General features: G+C 43.9%; 1 protein-coding gene and 3 non-coding genes across 6 annotated transcripts in view; 2 read left to right on the top strand and 2 right to left on the bottom strand.

Annotated features, from left to right (window-relative positions):
• The window catches only part of LOC129731001 (N-glycosylase/DNA lyase), a 224363-nt gene that overhangs the window by 189098 nt on the left and 14529 nt on the right, over nt 1-20736 (top strand). The window lies entirely within an intron of this gene.
• Nucleotides 361-432, bottom strand: Trnaa-ugc (transfer RNA alanine (anticodon UGC)). The gene has a single exon. It is a non-coding gene; the product is annotated as a tRNA-Ala (tRNA).
• Trnaa-ugc (transfer RNA alanine (anticodon UGC)) lies at nt 659-730 on the top strand. Its single transcript has one exon. It is a non-coding gene; the product is annotated as a tRNA-Ala (tRNA).
• On the bottom strand, nt 2683-2762 carry Trnal-uag (transfer RNA leucine (anticodon UAG)). The gene has a single exon. It is a non-coding gene; the product is annotated as a tRNA-Leu (tRNA).

A 20736-nucleotide genomic window follows, 5' to 3' on the forward strand; every position in this document is an offset into this window, starting at 1 on the left:
AATTAAATAGGTTTCTGAGATTTAAATAAAATATATTTCCAAACATATCATTTTATGTTTGAAGAGTAACTGTAAATTTCAAAAATCGCGATCTGGGAGAAACATTTATGCCTGTTATATTTTAATATTTAATTGGTAAAATTCTAAAGTCAGTGTAAAAACCAGCTCGTGTGAATTATAATTGAGATAAATATCAGCTCTGTAATAATTAATATACATATGCCGAAAATTGATTTCAAAAATTTAACGCATTTGATTTTAGTGGGAAATTTGCGTTAAAAATCGTATGAAAAGCCGCTAAAAAAAGTGCACAGATTATAGATTATGTTTTCATGAAGGAGGTAACCACAGCAAAAAACTTGGAGATACCGGGGATCGAACCCGGGGCCTTTCACATGCAAAGCGAACGCTCTACCACTGAGCTATATCCCCTCAGATGAGAACCAGTTGTCAAAAATTCGTTTTTAGCTCAGAAAACATTGTAAAGGTACTAAATACTTATTTCATTTACTCAAAAAAACAACTAAAACCTATAATAAATAATTGTATATACATTAATGGTTTTGTTTTCAATTTAGTTAAAGATTGACGTAGTATGTAATCACTCGTAAAGTTTGATGCTGGCCACTTCCGCTCTAGGCTTCCCCTCTTGTATCAAGGGGATATAGCTCAGTGGTAGAGCGTTCGCTTTGCATGTGAAAGGCCCCGGGTTCGATCCCCGGTATCTCCAATCTTTTTTCATTTTTATTCTAAAAACATTTCTACAGTTGCTGTAAAGAAAAAAAATTAAAAAAGTATGGAATTGTTCGTTTTAGTTTGTAACTCAGACTTAATTTTTCATTCGCCATAAATCAGATAAGTTTTATTATCAAGTTATAGTCTAAATTTCTGTTTTTTTCTCCTGGTTACTACATGATTTTTACCTCTTACGTTGGAAGTAATCACCGAAATATAAAACTTGTAAATGACAGAAAAAAATAATAAAATAGAAAAACAGATGAAAAAACAAGCAAAACCTAACACAAACTAGTCAACCACAGTGAATGATAATGTTTTTACTTACAAAACTTGAAATTGGTACCATGGATATGGTTTTCATCTCAACCGATTAATCTTGAATTCAAGATGTAATTTTTAATTTACTCTACTAGTATAATAAGTCAATGATCACAATAACTTATTTCCATTACTCTGCCCAGAAGTCGCTAACGATGAATGAATGATCAAACAAATAATACTAGAATTCATAGTATGGTTCTGGTGTAGAGAATATCCAGAAAATGGTTGGTGTCTGCTCATGTCGTCTGTCGCGAAAATTGGTCCTTGAAACTTTTTATCATTTTTTACCGCGGAGCGATGAAATAATAACCATAACTAGCATTGCAAAATTTTCAAACATTTTACCTATTCCACAACATATTTTTTATTTCTATCCATCTTGCGATAATGCTGTTAATACCATTTAAAATCCAATCGAACATTTGTTAGTTTCATTTTCTATTTTACAGAATGTACTCCAGTATAGAAAACTAAGAAGCCCCTCGGAAAGCAATCAACTCGGAGTTAGAGAACCTATACAGAAACTATGATAAAGTTTAGTAAAGCGAGCAATGTATGTAGTTTTTCGAGAATGCGAAAATGAACGGGAATAGAAGGTGTGACTTTTAGGCTTAGAAAAAATCTCAAAAGTCACACCTTCTATTCCCGTTCATTTTCGCATTCTTGAAAAACTACATACATTGCCCGCTTTACTAAACTTAAAATGTAAGTCATATGACAAAAAAATAAAATTAGTTCGTAAAGTATGATAAAGTTGCTAATATTTGCAAATTAGAAAAAGTATGCACACGGACTCTTTCGAAATCTGCGTTCAAATTTACAAATCTGATATCCCTGATGTATACTCACACAAAACGTTTAAGCGAATCTTAAAAGGTTCTTTCATCATGGTTTTTTCTACAAAATTTGTTGTGTTGGGAGAAATCAGGAGAAAAAGCATAGAGATAATCAAATTCGATACTTGATATCTCTTAAAAAGTCGTAAATGGGTATTACAAGCGCGGGGTTGCGGCTAGCAAGCACATCCCGTATTTGCATTGTAAACGTCACTTTCTGTTTCCGAAGAGAATCCATAAGCTTGGCCCTTGCTCTGTGGTACTTAGGGCATACGAAGACTATGTGGTCAATATCTTCGTACCCTCCACATTCGCACAGATTACTATCGACTAAGTTTATTCGATAGAGGTGTGCGTTTGCAACATAGTGATTGGACATTAGGCGCGAAATAACTCGAATGAAATCACGAGTTAAATCTAACCCTTTGAACCAAGCTTTTGTAGACACTTTGGGCGAGATCGAGTGCATCCATCGCCCAAGGTCGTCTTTATCCCATTTTTCAGCGTCTCAGGTTCGGAGCAAATTTTTGTCCCCTCCCTTAAGGTGGAATCGGGAATAGGTCTCAAAAAGTGGAGTGATCATGAGAATGAATTTTATTTCACCGTGAAGTGACTTCCGTAATAAGTACCAATAATTTTATCTGATTTTTGAATGAAATACAGATCAACTCTGCAAAAATCATCACGCGGTAACAAAAAAAACTTTTGTTCCGTTTTTTTTTGGCATGTTCGTGGTACACCTAATTGAAAACGAAACATGCATACAGCACACATACAAAAAAACTTTTGACAGCGGTGGGATTCGAACCCACGCCATTTCTGACTGGTGCCTAAAACCAGCGCCTTAGACCACTCGGCCACGCTGCCTTAATGTTAGATTAGTAGGAAAGAAGCAATTTTAAGTTAGCTATAATGGTCATCCATAAATAACGCTGCACATTTTATATCCGCAACTTAGTACACTTCAAATTTGAGTTAATATTTTTATGCAATTTTAAGGTGAATCGGGATTGTGGCCTTTTCCTATACAATTTTGAGGTTAGAGTTCTTTTTACTTCTGTATTTTGATCGTAAAAAATTCGGCTTCCACTAAATAAACAGCACTCAAATTGCTACTTCAGGCATGCAACAGTTGTGAAAACAATTGATCAAAGTTTCATGTAAGTAGTCTTCATAAATCAAGAAAAAATTAGATTGCAAAATTCGAGTTGATCGCGACCACGTCCCGATTCACCTTAAAAAACATGAGGAATTATGAGTTTCCTGCTGAGGCTAACTTACTAAACAAATAAACGAATGTTTACCTAAGGCTTAGATTGGCCATTGGTTATTATTATTTTTTTTTTAATTTTCGTTAGAAGTACATACTTCATTTAATGCCTTGTTCAGACTACGCCGGATATCACCTGATATCGTTAGAGATCCGATATCACTTCGAGCGTTCACACTACAGTGAGCTGATATGACTTGACATTTGCTTTGGTAATTGAAAAGAGAAGAAAACAAAAACAGGTCAAAGTTAGTTTTTAAATAGTTTATTTGACACGGCACGATACAATTTATGTTTAACTGAGCCAAGTACATTTTTTTTTTAAATTCTAAATTAGCAGGGAAAAGAGGGAGGCCTTTTTTTATTCTCGCGGCCGACTACGAGCTAGTGGGGATTGAGGGTGAGAGGAGGGGTGTTACAATTTTGTTTTTAACTATTTTATATTACAGAATGTATTCATTTGTACGTGGCTAACCAGTGATGTTCTATTTGAGCAGTTTTGGTCTGAGGTGTCTGCGTAAACATAGAGATGCCGAGTCTTCGTTTTCGTGTCTCCAGCCGGGTGTATCATTCTCTTTCAGTTTGTGACAGAAATTGTATTCTAGCAAATAGATAAAAAAAATCAAATTTTAATGCCAGCATTTTTTATAAACCCGTATAGCTGTGTCATGTACTGGAGATCACCGCTTCCCAGAATGTCTCTAACGGGTACGTTCGGTTGTTTTCCTCGGGCCCGAAGGGAATCTATAAGCTCAGACCTAACACCACAGTATTCGGTACACGACTAAACAACATACTCGATGTCATGGTAGCCATCGCCACAAACGCAGTGATTACTGTCTACAAGCCCTATACGAAACAGATGCGTGTTTAACGTATAGTGATTGGACATAAGTCTGGACATCACGCGAATGAAGTCCCGACCTACATCCAACCCCTTGAACCATGCTTTCGTCGATACCTTAGGAAAAATGGAATGTAGCCACCGTCCCAGTTCATCTGAGATCCATGATGATTGCCAACTGTTGAGTGTTCTCTGACGCAAAATGCTATAAAATTCATCATAAGCAATTGGTCTCACATAAATATCGCCATCAATAGCACCCACCTTAGCTAAAGCGTCAGCCTTTTCATTGCCCGGAATGGAACAATGAGAAGGGGCCCACGCCAAGGTAACCCGGTAATTTTTATCTGTTAAAGCACTTAAAAACCGCCGTATTTTCCCAAGGAAATACGGGGTGTGCTTCACAGTCTTCATCGATCGCAGAGCCTCAATGGCACTGAGACTGTCTGTGAAGATGAAGTAGTGGTCTATGGGCAGGGTTTCGATGAACCCAAGAGAGTACTGAATGGCAGCAAGTTCTGCGACGTACACGGAAGCAGGAGCATCGAGTTTGTAGGAGGCGGTAAAATTTTCGTGGAAAACACCGAAGCCAGTGGACTCATCTAGATTAGATCCGTCAGTGTAAAACCTTTTATCATAACTAACATGTTTAAACTTATTGGAAAAAATTTTAGGGATCTCTTGGGGTCGCAATTGATCCGGGATACCAGAAATGTCTTGTTTCATGGTGGTGTCGAAGAATATTTATTATTAGAAGTATCTAAAAGTGCGACATTGGAGGAATCGTATGAAGAAGGATTAATATCTTGAGCCATATAGTCAAAATATAAAGTCATAAATCTGGATTGAGATTGAAGGTCGACCAACCTCTCGAAATTTTCAATTACTAATGGGTTCATAACTGTGCATCGAATTAGCAACCGGTAAGAGAGATTCCAAACGATGTTTCAACGGCAGAATATCCGCTAGCACTTCAAGACTCATCGTATGGGTCGACTGCATGCAACCTAAGGCAATACGCAAACAACGATATTGTATTCGTTCCAGTTTGATCAAATGTGTGTTTGCTGCGGAGCGGAAGCAGAAACACCCGTACTCAATTACAGACAATATCGTTGTTTGGTAAAGCCTTAGAAGGTCTCCTGGGTGGGCTCCCCACCAGGTTCCGGTAATCGTACGAAGAAAATTAATCCTCTGTTGGCATTTTCGTGTCAGATACCTAACCTGGCAAGCCCAGGTGCATTTAGAGTCGAACCAGACCCCGAGATATTTAGCGACTAAAACCTGAGTGATTGTTTTGCCCGTTAGTAGGAGCTGCAGCTGAGCTGGGTTATGCTTCCTAGAAAAAACGACCAGCTCAGTTTTCTCCGGAGAGAATTCGATACCCAGCTTAAGAGTCCATTCAGACAAATTGTCTAAGGTATCTTGCAATGGTCCTTGCAGATCGTTAGCTTCGCTTCCAGTAATGGATACAACGCTATCGTCTGCAAGCTGCCGTAGCGTGCATGAATTTGCAAGACATTCATCGATGTCATTGACGTAAAAATTATATAAGAGAGGGCTTAAACATGAGCCTTGGGAAGACCCATGTAACTAATTCGGGAAGCTGTCGAATCACCATGTGAGAAATACATATGCTTTTCTGACAACAAATTGAGCAAAAAATTATTTAAATTTGGTGAAAGTCCCTGCAAATGAAGTTTCTCGGTTAAAACTTCTACAGAGACACAGTCAAAAGCCCCCTTAATGTCCAAGAATGCAGAAGCCATTTACTCTTTTCGAGCAAAGGCGAGTTGAATTTCAGTAGAAAGCAACGCTAGGCAATCGTTCGTTCCTTTGCCCCGGCGGAAGGCAAATTGAGTATCTGAAAGTAAACCATTTGTTTCGACCCATTTGTCTAACCGTAAGAGGATCATTTTCTCCATTAATTTCCGGAGGCAGGAGAGCATAGCAATCGGCCTATAAGAATTGTGATCAGAGGCAGGTTTTCCGGGTTTTCGAATAGCAATGATTTTTACCTCCCTCCAGTCGTGCGGAACAATGTTTAGCTCAAGAAACTTGTTGAACAAGTCCAACAAGCGTCTTTTTGCAGAGTCGGGTAGATTCTTCAACAAGTTGAATTTAACTCTATCCAACCCTGGAGCATTATTTTTGCACGAGAGGAGAGCCATTGAAAATTCCAACATCGAAAATGGAGGCTCTTCCGTAGCTACTAAAAACGCGTCGCGAAAGGTCTTCTGTTCGGGGACAGAGTCCGGACAGACCTTTTTGGCGAAATCGAGTGTCCAGCGATCTGAATACTCCTCGGACTCATTCGAAACGTTGCGATTCCGCATGCGCCTGGCGGTATCCCAAAGAGTGCTCATCGCTGTTTCCTCGACAACGCGTTCACAAACCGCCGCCAGTATCCGCGTTTTTTTGCTTTCATCAAGCTCTTCATTTGTCTATCCAGTACATCGTACTTTCGGAGCAAATCGATAGTGCCTTGTTCTCGGAAGGCCAAATACACCGAGGACCTCCGCGCGCACAGGTCTGAGCACTCTATGTCCCACCACTTGGAGGGAGGCCGCCGTCTTATCGTTACCCCGGGTATCGGTTTCGTCTGAGCTTGAGTCGCGGCGTCGATGATCAAGCCAGAAAGGAACGCGTATTCTTCCTCCGGAGGAAGTTCCACGTGGGACTCGATTCTTTGCGATATTATGGTCTCATAGAACTTCCAATCAATGTTACGTGTGAGGTCATACGCAATATTGATTGGATCCGTTGGAGTTGACCCATTAGCAATTGAGATAACGATTGGCAGGTGATCACTACCGTGGGGATCTTTGATTACTTTCCACTGGCAATCTAACGCTAGTGATGTCGAGCAAAGGGATAGGTCAAGCACGCTTTAGCGTGCTGGAGGATTAGGTACACGTGTCGCTTCCCCAGTATTCAAAAGTGTCATATTGAAGTCGTCGATTAAGTTACAGATTAAAGAAGATCGGTTGTCGTCGTACAGCGACACCCATAGCGAACAGTGAGAATTAAAATCTCCCAATATCAAAAAAGGCGCGGGAAGCAACTCTGCTTTATCAGTGAGATGCCTCTGTTCAATCCGCGCGGATGGAGGGATATATAACGAAACAAAGCATAGGTCTTTGCCATTCATATTCGTTTGAATGGCAACGACTTCAATATTCGAGATCGAGGGGAGGTCGATTCGGAAGAAGGAATAGCACTTTTTAATCCCTAAAAGTACCCCTCCACCGTGTGAGTCTCGATCTCGACGAATAATGTTAAAATCGTGGAAATTGAGTTGATCGTTTGTATTGAGAAAGGTTTCACAGAGCGCAAATACGTCACAATTGTATGTATTTATTAAAAGAGAAAAAAGATCGAATTTGGGGATGATACTTCTGCAATTCCACTGTAATACAGTGATAAAATTCCTAACCTCTTTCGCCGTATTAGTCATCGAAAGATATGATAGCTGAAATGAGGGGCCAAGTTGCTGCTAGTTGCTTCGAAAAAGGTTTTCACTGTAGGAAGAAGGGCAAGAAGAATATTTGGTAGGGGATCTGGTATGTTGAATGTTTTAAATATCCAGTCCACAATATCAGAAAATTTTATGAACCCTGTTTCTTTTTTATCTTCTGATCGAGAAATGGGTGCACGAGGGGTTTTTGGTGCCCCAGGAAGCGGTGGGTACTCCTGGTTTGATTTAAAATTAAAAAGTTAAAGGGTATGTGCTTGAGTGCACAAACGAAGGCTTGACGTGGGACTATTGTGGGTGTAAATATTTAATTCTGTCATAGCCATAGTATATAACACACCAAACGTACAAATACCATATACAACAATCCATGAACAAAAAAAAAACACCTACACCTGGTTTATGCATACAAACTAATTGGAAAAATAATTAACTTGTTGCCTATAAAATACACACACACTTGTTGCCTATAAAACACACACACACTTATACACACCCACACACCACTTACATACACACGCCACTTACACACATACACGCACACACGCCGCTCACACATACACATACGTTACTCACACACACGTTACTCACACACACACATTAACACACACACAAGCTACTCACACACACACACACACACACGCTACTCACACACACACGCTACTCACACACACACACGCGCTACTCACACACACACGGTACTTACACATACTCGCTACTCACACACACACTATCTACACACACACACACGCGCTACTCACACACACACACGCTACTCACACACACACGCTACTTACACACACATACACACGCTACTCACACACACATACTCACGCTACTCACACACACATACACACGCTACTCATACACACACATACACACGCTACTCACACACACATACACACGCTACTCACACACACACATACACACGCTACTCACACACACATACACACGCTACTCACACACACACACATACACACGCTACTTACACACACACATACGCACGCTGCTCACACACACACGCTACTCACACACACACACATACACACGCTACTCACACACACATACACACGCTTGGTATACGACACACTATACCTACACTAATTACTATCGGCAGCATCCAAACGGCTTCCAAGTCTTCCAATGGTCTCTTCCAACGGCTTCCAATGGTCCCCAGTGCCGATCACGTCCAGTTTCGGGCTGTATTCCAACAACGATATCTGAATTAGATTACCACTGGTGGGGTCCAACTCAGATCGAAGGGAAGCCGAACTGTTCGCTTTGACGGTCGACCAGGAAATGAGCTTCTCTCAACACGGAATGTCCTTTTATAGCGTCACTCAGTGTGGGAAGAATTTCTTCTTCCCTTCTTCGATGGATACTGAATGCAATTGCTTGACATCCAGTATCTTTACATCTTGAATCAGGGGGTTCTTGAAGCAGCCAACCCCGTGACGCAAAATGTCATCGACCGTGAGGCTTCCTTCGGTAACCACACCGTCGATCTCCACGTCCTTGGCAGGGATGTACACGCGGTACTCTCTCGTGAAGAGCTCGTAGCTAGCAATTGCGTTTGCTTGCTTCAAGCTACTCACAACAACTCGCAGTTTGTTCGGACTAACCTTTGTAATTTCGGTTACGTCCGAAAACTGTTTTGCCAGGTCCTTGCCGATTTGAATAATATTTAGAGGCTTCTTTATGGGCCTGAAGTAAACTGCGAACGGACCTTTCGAAGCATCTGGGTAAGCTTTCACCCGTGTTGCCGGTACCCTTGGTACGGGGCTAGGTAGCGGGGAAGGTAGAGGGGAATTGATGGGGGAGATCTCAATCTCTTCCCCATTTGTTTCCACATCCAGGAATAGTTGCACCTGCATGTCGTCCATTTTGCGGGAGTGTTACGCTCTACCGCACACAAACGATAAAAGGAAGGTAGAGGGGAATTGATGGGGGAGATCTCAATCTCTTCCCCATTTGTTTCCACATCCAGGAATAGTTGCATCTGCATGTCGTCCATTTTGCGGGAGTGTTACGCTCTACCGCACACAAACGAAAAATATTCGAATGTGGTCAAGTAGTTGCTATTAAATTTTAAAAACAATTTTTCAAACTACAATGGATCAAAATAAAAAAAAGGCAGTAATACTAATACGAATAACAATAGTAATAATAATAATAATAATAATAATAATAAAAATAATAATTATAATAATATTAATAATAATGATAAAAATTCTAAAGTGAATACTTTCTTGGACTTCGAATTACAGTAAAATAGAATGTCGAAGATAATTATTTGAACGAACAAAAAAGGAAATTTATTTAAAGATATGTTGTTACATCGAGAGTGCGTCTGTTACAGAAGAAAAGGTTTTACTTATACTCTGCGCGCATTCGCAGTGACCACTTACACAGTCTCGCTGCTTACGACTCAACAGTGTGTGCAGCAGACAGGGCTGCACACGCACCGCACGTACACTAGGGGTGATACAATGATTGTCTCTCCAATACTCCTCCTCAATCAATGCTGTCACCACTGGTTTCCAATCCCATCATGTCGACGAACTTTTCAAATTTGGTCGCACCAAGTGGTTTTGTAAGTATATCAGCCACCATATGCTCCGTTGGACAATACTTCAGGTTCAACACCTTATCGTCACACAACTGTCTAACGAAATGCGCTCTAGTTTCAATGTGCTTTGAACGCCGACTTGTACGTTCAGAGCTTGCAAAAGTTATGCAACTCTGATTATCTCCTAGCACAGTCACAGGCCCTTGGCAAGGTTTACCCAATTCCTTGAGTAGACACCGAAGCCACACCAACTCCTGACTTGCTTCGCTGAGCGCCACATACTCCGACTCCATCGAAGACAGTGTTACACTCGATTGCTTCCGACTGCACCATGAAACGGCCGCACCAGCGAACATGTACACAAAACCAGTGGTAGATTTCCGAGTACGAATATCACCCGCCCAATCCGCATCGGAATATCCGACTAGGTCACCACCACCAGCATTGTCATACCGCAATCGCCAATTCTTGGTTGCTTGCAGGTAGCGAACGACTCGCTTCGCAGCCACCCAGTCCGCCTCTGTCGGTAAACTCACTCTTCGACCGAGTATTGATGCACTCACTGCCACATCCGGTCGAGCACAGACCGCTATGTACAGTAATGCACCGACAAGACTTCTATACTTGGCCCCATTAGCGAGTACGGAACTTTTGTCCTCCTCCTTCACATATCCAGACTCCATCGGAGTCCTTGCTCCTTTCGCTTCGCGAAGTCCGAACCTCTCCGCCACTCTATCGATATAGCCTTCCAAAGACAGGCTATAAACTCCAGCTTCGCAACGTATCTCCAAGCCAAGAAAGTAACTTAGGTCACCCAGATCCGTGATATCGAATTCTTTCTGTAGTGCTCTAAACACAACACTAATTTCCGCTTCATCTTTACAGCCAACAAGAATGTCATCTACATACACCAACACATAGATTCGCTTCTCGTTTACCAACTTCGTATATAGGCAGGAATCCGTCATGCTTTGCTTAAACCCCATGCCTTTAAGAACTGCGTCCAGTCGCTTGTTCCAGCACCTAGCAGACTGTTTCAGTCCGTAAATACTCCTCCTCAAGCGACACACCATGTTCATCTTACCTTTTATTGCATGGCCAGGAGGTTGCAGCATGTACAACTCTTGGTCAAGTTGTCCATGCAAGTAAGCTGTTTTCACATCAAAGTGCCTCAGCTTCATACCTCTCTTGCTCGCTGTTGCTAACAGTAATCGAAGCGTTGTATGGGTGGTAACTGGTGCAAAAACTTCGTCGTAGTCTTCGCCGTATTTCTGGGAGAATCCCTGCGCCACCAGACGTGCCTTATACTTGGTCACCTCACCAGCTGCGTTTCGTTTCAACTTGAAAACCCAGCGGCAACCGACAGGCTTGCGTCCCTCAGGTAAATTCACCAGTTCCCACGTTCCGTTTTTCGTCTAACATAGCTGCTTTCCATTTTTCTTTCCTATCGCAGCTCAACGCTTCCTTCAAATTTCTTGGTTCTATTTCCTCCTCGGAAGTTTCAGCTGAAAAAATCTCCTCAATCAGCCTTCTTGGTGGAACGCCCTTCGATTTGCGTGTCGAACGTCTAGCGATTTCGTCCAGCGGAAAACCATGAAACGAAAATGCACCTTTCCAGTGGCTGCCATACATAGTCGAATCTAAATTTCCTTCATCACTGTTAACCACGGAACCAGCTTCGGAGCCTTCCTCGGAAAACGCTTCTGAATGTCCATTAGGATTCTCTTCATGGTCCGAATCTTCCGAATGTCTTACTAGCGGAACGTCAAAAAATTCTCTTGTCACTGAACGGTCGATTACGGGTACAGTACGAACGGCTTCTTTCACACTACACAGCTCAAGAAATTTTGCATCTCTGCTGATCGTAATTCGACCGGTCTGAACGTTGAGAAATCGATATGCTTTTCGTCCCACCGCGTAACCGACAAAAATCAACTTTTCGGACTTCATATCAAGAGCCCGCCTCTTCTCCTTCAGAACATGCACATATGCCTCACTTCCGAATATCTTCAGGTGACTGTACGAAGGTTTCTTCCGGTTCCACTTTTCGTACGGAGTACAGTCAACCGCCGACGATGGGCAGCGATTCTGCAAATAATTTGCCGTGTTGATCGCCTCGCCCCAAAATTTCTTCTCCAAACCAGATTCAGACAGCATACAGCGCATCATTTCCTTCAGATATCGGTTCTTTCGTTCTGCCACTCCATTTTGCTGCGGTGAATATGGAGCCGACATTTGCTGAACGATGCCATTGTCAACGAAAAACTTGTTCAAGCCACTTCCAGAATACTCGCCACCCCCATCCGACCTGATGCACTTGGGGTAACGTCCAAACTGATTTTTCATCATATTGCAGTATTCACGGATTTTTACTTCCGCTTCCGACTTCTGCTTGAGCAAATAAATAACCGAATAGCGACTGTAATCGTCTACAAGAATTATATAAAACCGATTTCCACTCGGTGTTGCCACTTCCATTGGCCCTCCTAAATCACTGTGCACAAGGTCACCAACTTCACTAGCTCGACTCTTCGAAGCCTTGGGAAACGAGTCTCGGCTCATCTTCCCCTCGCAGCATGGCCCACACACCGATTTCACATTGCACTGACCAACCTTCAAGCCGTGGCCCAGATTCTCACGCACTATTTTCATTACAGCTTTCGAATCCCGGTGGCCCAAGCGACGATGCTCCTCTCAAGCCAGCAGGGCTCTGTCCGGAAACTGCTTCAAATGGTACAGACCACCCTTTCGTTGACCGACCAAGACCACTTCGTTTCCCTTGAGCACTTTGCACACCGATTTTTCAAATAGCACACTGAGTCCCAGGTCTGCAATTCTACTCACCGAGAGCAAATTGCTTGCGAGCGATGGAACGTGAAAAACGTTTTCCAATTTCACGTTCACTTTAGCACCTTCACCGTTAACACAGACAATGTTACCAGAGCCAGCACCAGCCGATTTAATTTGTTTGCCGTCGGCCAAGCAGATGGTAGCACTTTTGGATCCGTCGAGTTCTCCAAGTAAAGATGCATCGTTGGTCATGTGGGATGTAGCACCATAGTCAAGATACCACACACTTGCTTCTCCGGCACTTCCAGTCGCCAGACACATTTCGAAACATTCTTCACACTCGGCAGCCACATTTGCTTTTCCCTTCTCTTGCCGATCTTGAAGCAACTTTCGGCAATCACGCCGAAAATGTCCTTCCTTTTTACAGTAATGGCATACTTTTTCTTTTTTTTTCTTCATTTTTGGTTTTTCGCTAAACACCTTCTTCTGCCTTCCACTAAACGAAGACGTTGCAAAAGCACTATCCGCCTCAGCAGACTTTTCGTCACGCCGCCGGCCTTCATCCAACAGCTTCCCTTTCACAAAATCAACAGTTAGATCGGCATCCGGCCGACTCTCAAGCGCCATGATCAAACCATCGTACGAAGAAGGTAGACTAGAAAGCATCAAAGCAACGAACCAATGATCTTCACCTCTTCGCCTAGCGCTGTAAGCCGGAGGCGCAGCTCCGTCATCATTTTCAGGTGGTCCGCCATTTTTCCACCTTCCGGCATACGTTGCGATACCAGCTGACGCACAACATGGATCTTACTGGATAGAGATGACCGTTCGTGATACTTTTTCAAGGCATCCCACATTCCTTTCGACGTCTCCTGCTGCATGACGTGTATTAGTTGCGAATCTTCCAGTGCCAATCCGATCAATGCCTGCGCCTTCTCGTCATTCGAGACCCAGTTCGCATCTGCATTTTCCGGTTTCGGATCTGTCACCACTTTCAACAGCTTTTCCCGCGTCAACAGGAGTTTCATTTTGAACTTCCAGATTCCAAAATTATTGTCATTCAGTTTCTCAACCGCAACCTTCGTATCCGCCATTTTGTTTTCTTGCACTACTATACTAACCGTCTTAAATTTTCACTCAAACACTTCGCGTCGAAAAAAAAAATATTCAAAACACTACAAAACTATTTCACTTTTGCGTCACCTGAGCCCATAACCTCTTGGACTTCGAATTACAGTGAAATAGAATGTCGAAGATAATTATTTCAACGAACAAAAAAGGAAATTTATTTAAAGATATGTTGTTACATCGAGAGTGCGTCTGTTACAGAAGAAAAGGTTTTACTTATACTCTGCGCGCATTCGCAGTGACCACTCACACAGTCTCGCTGCTTACGACTCAACAGTGTGTGCAGCAGACAGGGCTGCACACGCACCGCACGTACACTAGGGGTGATACAATGATTGTCTCTCCAATACTCCTCCTCAATCAATGCTGTCACCACTGGTTTCCAATCCCATCATGTCGACGAACTTTTCAAATTTGGTCGCACCAAGTGGTTTTGTAAGTATATCAGCCACCATATGCTCCGTTGGACAATACTTCAGGTTCAACACCTTATCGTCACACAACTGTCTAACGAAATGCGCTCTAGTTTCAATGTGCTTTGAACGCCGACTTGTACGTTCAGAGCTTGCAAAAGTTATGCAACTCTGATTATCTCCTAGCACAGTCACAGGCCCTTGGCAAGGTTTACCCAATTCCTTGAGTAGACACCGAAGCCACACCAACTCCTGACTTGCTTCGCTGAGCGCCACATACTCCGACTCCATCGAAGACAGTGTTACACTCGATTGCTTCCGACTGCACCATGAAACGGCCGCACCAGCGAACATGTACACAAAACCAGTGGTAGATTTCCGAGTACGAATATCACCCGCCCAATCCGCATCGGAATATCCGACTAGGTCACCACCACCAGCATTGTCATACCGCAATCGCCAATTCTTGGTTGCTTGCAGGTAGCGAACGACTCGCTTCGCAGCCACCCAGTCCGCCTCTGTCGGTGAACTCACTCTTCGACCGAGTATTGATGCACTCACTGCCACATCCGGTCGAGCACAGACCGCTATGTACAGTAATGCACCGACAAGACTTCTATACTTGGCCCCATTAGCGAGTACGGAACTTTTGTCCTCCTCCTTCACATATCCAGACTCCATCGGAGTCCTTGCTCCTTTCGCTTCGCGAAGTCCGAACCTCTCCGCCACTCTATCGATATAGCCTTTCAAAGACAGGCTATAAACTCCAGCTTCGCAACGTATCTCCAAGCCAAGAAAGTAACTTAGGTCACCCAGATCCGTGATATCGAATTCTTTCTGTAGTGCTCTAAACACAACACTAATTTCCGCTTCATCTTTACAGCCAACAAGAATGTCATCTACATACACCAACACATAGATTCGCTTCTCGTTTACCAACTTCGTATATAGGCAGGAATCCGTCATGCTTTGCTTAAACCCCATGCCTTTAAGAACTGCGTCCAGTCGCTTGTTCCAGCACCTAGCAGACTGTTTCAGTCCGTAAATACTCCTCCTCAAGCGACACACCATGTTCATCTTACCTTTTATTGCATGGCCAGGAGGTTGCAGCATGTACAACTCTTGGTCAAGTTGTCCATGCAAGTAAGCTGTTTTCACATCAAAGTGCCTCAGCTTCATACCTCTCTTGCTCGCTGTTGCTAACAGTAATCGAAGCGTTGTATGGGTGGTAACTGGTGCAAAAACTTCGTCGTAGTCTTCGCCGTATTTCTGGGAGAATCCCTGCGCCACCAGACGTGCCTTATACTTGGTCACCTCACCAGCTGCGTTTCGTTTCAACTTGAAAACCCAGCGGCAACCGACAGGCTTGCGTCCCTCAGGTAAATTCACCAGTTCCCACGTTCCGTTTTTCGTCTAACATAGCTGCTTTCCATTTTTCTTTCCTATCGCAGCTCAACGCTTCCTTCAAATTTCTTGGTTCTATTTCCTCCTCGGAAGTTTCAGCTGAAAAAATCTCCTCAATCAGCCTTCTTGGTGGAACGCCCTTCGATTTGCGTGTCGAACGTCTAGCGATTTCGTCCAGCGGAAAACCATGAAACGAAGATGCACCTTTCCAGTGGCTGCCATACATAGTCGAATCTAAATTTCCTTCATCACTGTTAACCACGGAACCAGCTTCGGAGCCTTCCTCGGAAAACGCTTCTGAATGTCCATTAGGATTCTCTTCATGGTCCGAATCTTCCGAATGTCTTACTAGCGGAACGTCAAAAAATTCTCTTGTCACTGGACGGTCGATTACGGGTACAGTACGAACGGCTTCTTTCACACTACACAGCTCAAGAAATTTTGCATCTCTGCTGATCGTAATTCGACCGGTCTGAACGTTGAGAAATCGATATGCTTTTCGTCCCACCGCGTAACCGACAAAAATCAACTTTTCGGACTTCATATCAAGAGCCCGCCTCTTCTCCTTCAGAACATGCACATATGCCTCACTTCCGAATATCTTCAGGTGACTGTACGAAGGTTTCTTCCGGTTCCACTTTTCGTACGGAGTACAGTCAACCGCCGACGATGGGCAGCGATTCTGCAAATAATTTGCCGTGTTGATCGCCTCGCCCCAAAATTTCTTCTCCAAACCAGATTCAGACAGCATACAGCGCATCATTTCCTTCAGATATCGGTTCTTTCGTTCTGCCACTCCATTTTGCTGCGGTGAATATGGAGCCGACATTTGCTGAACGATGCCATTGTCAACGAAAAACTTGTTCAAGCCACTTCCAGAATACTCGCCACTCCCATCCGACCTGATGCACTTGGGGTAACGTCCAAACTGATTTTTCATCATATTGCAGTATTCACGGATTTTTACTTCCGCTTCCGACTTCTGCTTGAGCAAATAAATAACCGAATAGCGACTGTAATCGTCTACAAGAATTATATAAAACCGATTTCCACTCGGTGTTGCCACTTCCATTGGCCCTCCTAAATCACTGTGCACAAGGTCACCAACTTCACTAGCTCGACTCTTCGAAGCCTTGGGAAACGAGTCTCGGCTCATCTTCCCCTCGCAGCATGGCCCACACACCGATTTCACATTGCACTGACCAACCTTCAAGCCGTGGCCCAGATTCTCACGCACTATTTTCATTACAGCTTTCGAATCCCGGTGGCCCAAGCGACGATGCCACAGATGCTCACACGAACCACCATGCTCCTCTAAAGCCAGCAGGGCTCTGTCCGGAAACTGCTTCAAATGGTACAGACCACCCTTTCGTTGACCGACCAAGACCACTTCGTTTCCCTTGAGCACTTTGCACACCGATTTTTCAAATAGCACACTGAGTCCCAGGTCTGCAATTCTACTCACCGAGAGCAAATTGCTTGCGAGCGATGGAACGTGAAAAACGTTTTCCAATTTCACGTTCACTTTAGCACCTTCACCGTTAACACAGACAATGTTACCAGAGCCAGCACCAGCCGATTTAATTTGTTTGCCGTCGGCCAAGCAGATGGTAGCACTTTTGGATCCGTCGAGTTCTCCAAGTAAAGATGCATCGTTGGTCATGTGGGATGTAGCACCATAGTCAAGATACCACACACTTGCTTCTCCGGCACTTCCAGTCGCCAGACACATTTCGAAACATTCTTCACACTCGGCAGCCACATTTGCTTTTCCCTTCTCTTGCCGATCTTGAAGCAACTTTCGGCAATCACGCCGAAAATGTCCTTCCTTTTTACAGTAATGGCATACTTTTTCTTTTTTTTTCTTCACTTTTGGTTTTTCGCTAAACACCTTCTTCTGCCTTCCACTAAACGAAGACGTTGCAAAAGCACTATCCGCCTCAGCAGACTTTTCGTCACGCCGCCGGCCTTCATCCAACAGCTTCCCTTTCACAAAATCAACAGTTAGATCGGCATCCGGCCGACTCTCAAGCGCCATGATCAAACCATCGTACGAAGAAGGTAGACTAGAAAGCATCAAAGCAACGAACCAATGATCTTCACCTCTTCGCCTAGCGCTGTAAGCCGGAGGCGCAGCTCCGTCATCATTTTCAGGTGGTCCGCCATTTTTCCACCTTCCGGCATACGTTGCGATACCAGCTGACGCACAACATGGATCTTACTGGATAGAGATGACCGTTCGTGATACTTTTTCAAGGCATCCCACATTCCTTTCGACGTCTCCTGCTGCATAACGTGTATTAGTTGCGAATCTTCCAGTGCCAATCCGATCAATGCCTGCGCCTTCTCGTCATTCGAGACCCAGTTCGCATCCGCATTTTCCGGTTTCGGATCTGTCACCACTTTCAACAGCTTTTCCCGCGTCAACAGGAGTTTCATTTTGAACTTCCAGATTCCAAAATTATTGTCATTCAGTTTCTCAACCGCAACCTTCGTATCCGCCATTTTGTTTTCTTGCACTACTATACTAACCGTCTTAAATTTTCACTCAAACACTTCGCGTCGAAAAAAAAATATTCAAAACACTACAAAACTATTTCACTTTTGCGTCACCTGAGCCCATAACCTCTTGGACTTCGAATTACAGTGAAATAGAATGTCGAAGATAATTATTTCAACGAACAAAAAAGGAAATTTATTTAAAGATATGTTGTTACATCGAGAGTGCGTCTGTTACAGAAGAAAAGGTTTTACTTATACTCTGCGCGCATTCGCAGTGACCACTCACACAGTCTCGCTGCTTACGACTCAACAGTGTGTGCAGCAGACAGGGCTGCACACGCACCGCACGTACACTAGGGGTGATACAATGATTGTCTCTCCAATACTCCTCCTCAATCAATGCTGTCACCACTGGTTTCCAATCCCATCATGTCGACGAACTTTTCAAATTTGGTCGCACCAAGTGGTTTTGTAAGTATATCAGTCACCATATGCTCCGTTGGACAATACTTCAGGTTCAACACCTTATCGTCACACAACTGTCTAACGAAATGCGCTCTAGTTTCAATGTGCTTTGAACGCCGACTTGTACGTTCAGAGCTTGCAAAAGTTATGCAACTCTGATTATCTCCTAGCACAGTCACAGGCCCTTGGCAAGGTTTACCCAATTCCTTGAGTAGACACCGAAGCCACACCAACTCCTGACTTGCTTCGCTGAGCGCCACATACTCCGACTCCATCGAAGACAGTGTTACACTCGATTGCTTCCGACTGCACCATGAAACGGCCGCACCAGCGAACATGTACACAAAACCAGTGGTAGATTTCCGAGTACGAATATCACCCGCCCAATCCGCATCGGAATATCCGACTAGGTCACCACCACCAGCATTGTCATACCGCAATCGCCAATTCTTGGTTGCTTGCAGGTAGCGAACGACTCGCTTCGCAGCCACCCAGTCCGCCTCTGTCGGTGAACTCACTCTTCGACCGAGTATTGATGCACTCACTGCCACATCCGGTCGAGCACAGACCGCTATGTACAGTAATGCACCGACAAGACTTCTATACTTGGCCCCATTAGCGAGTACGGAACTTTTGTCCTCCTCCTTCACATATCCAGACTCCATCGGAGTCTTTGCTCCTTTCGCTTCGCGAAGTCCGAACCTCTCCGCCACTCTATCGATATAGCCTTCCAAAGACAGGCTATAAACTCCAGCTTCGCAACGTATCTCCAAGCCAAGAAAGTAACTTAGGTCACCCAGATCCGTGATATCGAATTCTTTCTGTAGTGCTCTAAACACAACACTAATTTCCGCTTCATCTTTACAGCCAACAAGAATGTCATCTACATACACCAACACATAGATTCGCTTCTCGTTTACCAACTTCGTATATAGGCAGGAATCCGTCATGCTTTGCTTAAACCCCATGCCTTTAAGAACTGCGTCCAGTCGCTTGTTCCAGCACCTAGCAGACTGTTTCAGTCCGTAAATACTCCTCCTCAAGCGACACACCATGTTCATCTTACCTTTTATTGCATGGCCAGGAGGTTGCAGCATGTACAACTCTTGGTCAATTTGTCCATGCAAGTAAGCTGTTTTCACATCAAAGTGCCTCAGCTTCATATCCTCTTGCTCGCTGTTGCTAACAGTAATCGAAGCGTTGTATGGGTGGTAACTGGTGCAAAAACTTCGTCGTAGTCTTCGCCGTATTTCTGGGAGAATCCCTGCGCCACCAGACGTGCCTTATACTTGGTCACCTCACCAGCTGCGTTTCGTTTCAACTTGAAAACCCAGCGGCAACCGACAGGCTTGCGTCCCTCAGGTAAATTCACCAGTTCCCACGTTCCGTTTTTCGTCTAACATAGCTGCTTTCCATTTTTCTTTCCTATCGCAGCTCAACGCTTCCTTCAAATTTCTTGGTTCTATTTCCTCCTCGGAAGTTTCAGCTGAAAAAATCTCCTCAATCAGCCTTCTTGGTGGAACGCCCTTCGATTTGCATGTCGAACGTCTAGCGATTTCGTCCAGCGGAAAACCATGAAACGAAAATGCACCTTTCCAGTGGCTGCCATACATAGTCGAATCTAAATTTCCTTCATCACTGTTAACCACGGAACCAGCTTCGGAGCCTTCCTCGGAAAACGCTTCTGAATGTCCATTAGGATTCTCTTCATGGTCCGAATCTTCCGAATGTCTTACTAGCGGAACGTCAAAAAATTCTCTTGTCACTGAACGGTCGATTACGGGTACAGTACGAACGGCTTCTTTCACACTACACAGCTGCATGCCACCACGGGTCGGCGCGTGGCGACCGCCGAGGTCACGTTATATGAGGGCGACCGCTGACAGTACCTAACAGCCCTGGACCAGCAGCGGGAGATTGCTTAGGGGTGGTGAGGGTCGGACACTGGGCCGTCGACTCCTCGTAAATGCCACAATTACCC

The sequence above is a fragment of the Wyeomyia smithii genome, chromosome 3 (assembly GCF_029784165.1).
Source record: "Wyeomyia smithii strain HCP4-BCI-WySm-NY-G18 chromosome 3, ASM2978416v1, whole genome shotgun sequence".
Classification (NCBI taxonomy): Eukaryota; Metazoa; Arthropoda; class Insecta; order Diptera; family Culicidae; genus Wyeomyia; species Wyeomyia smithii.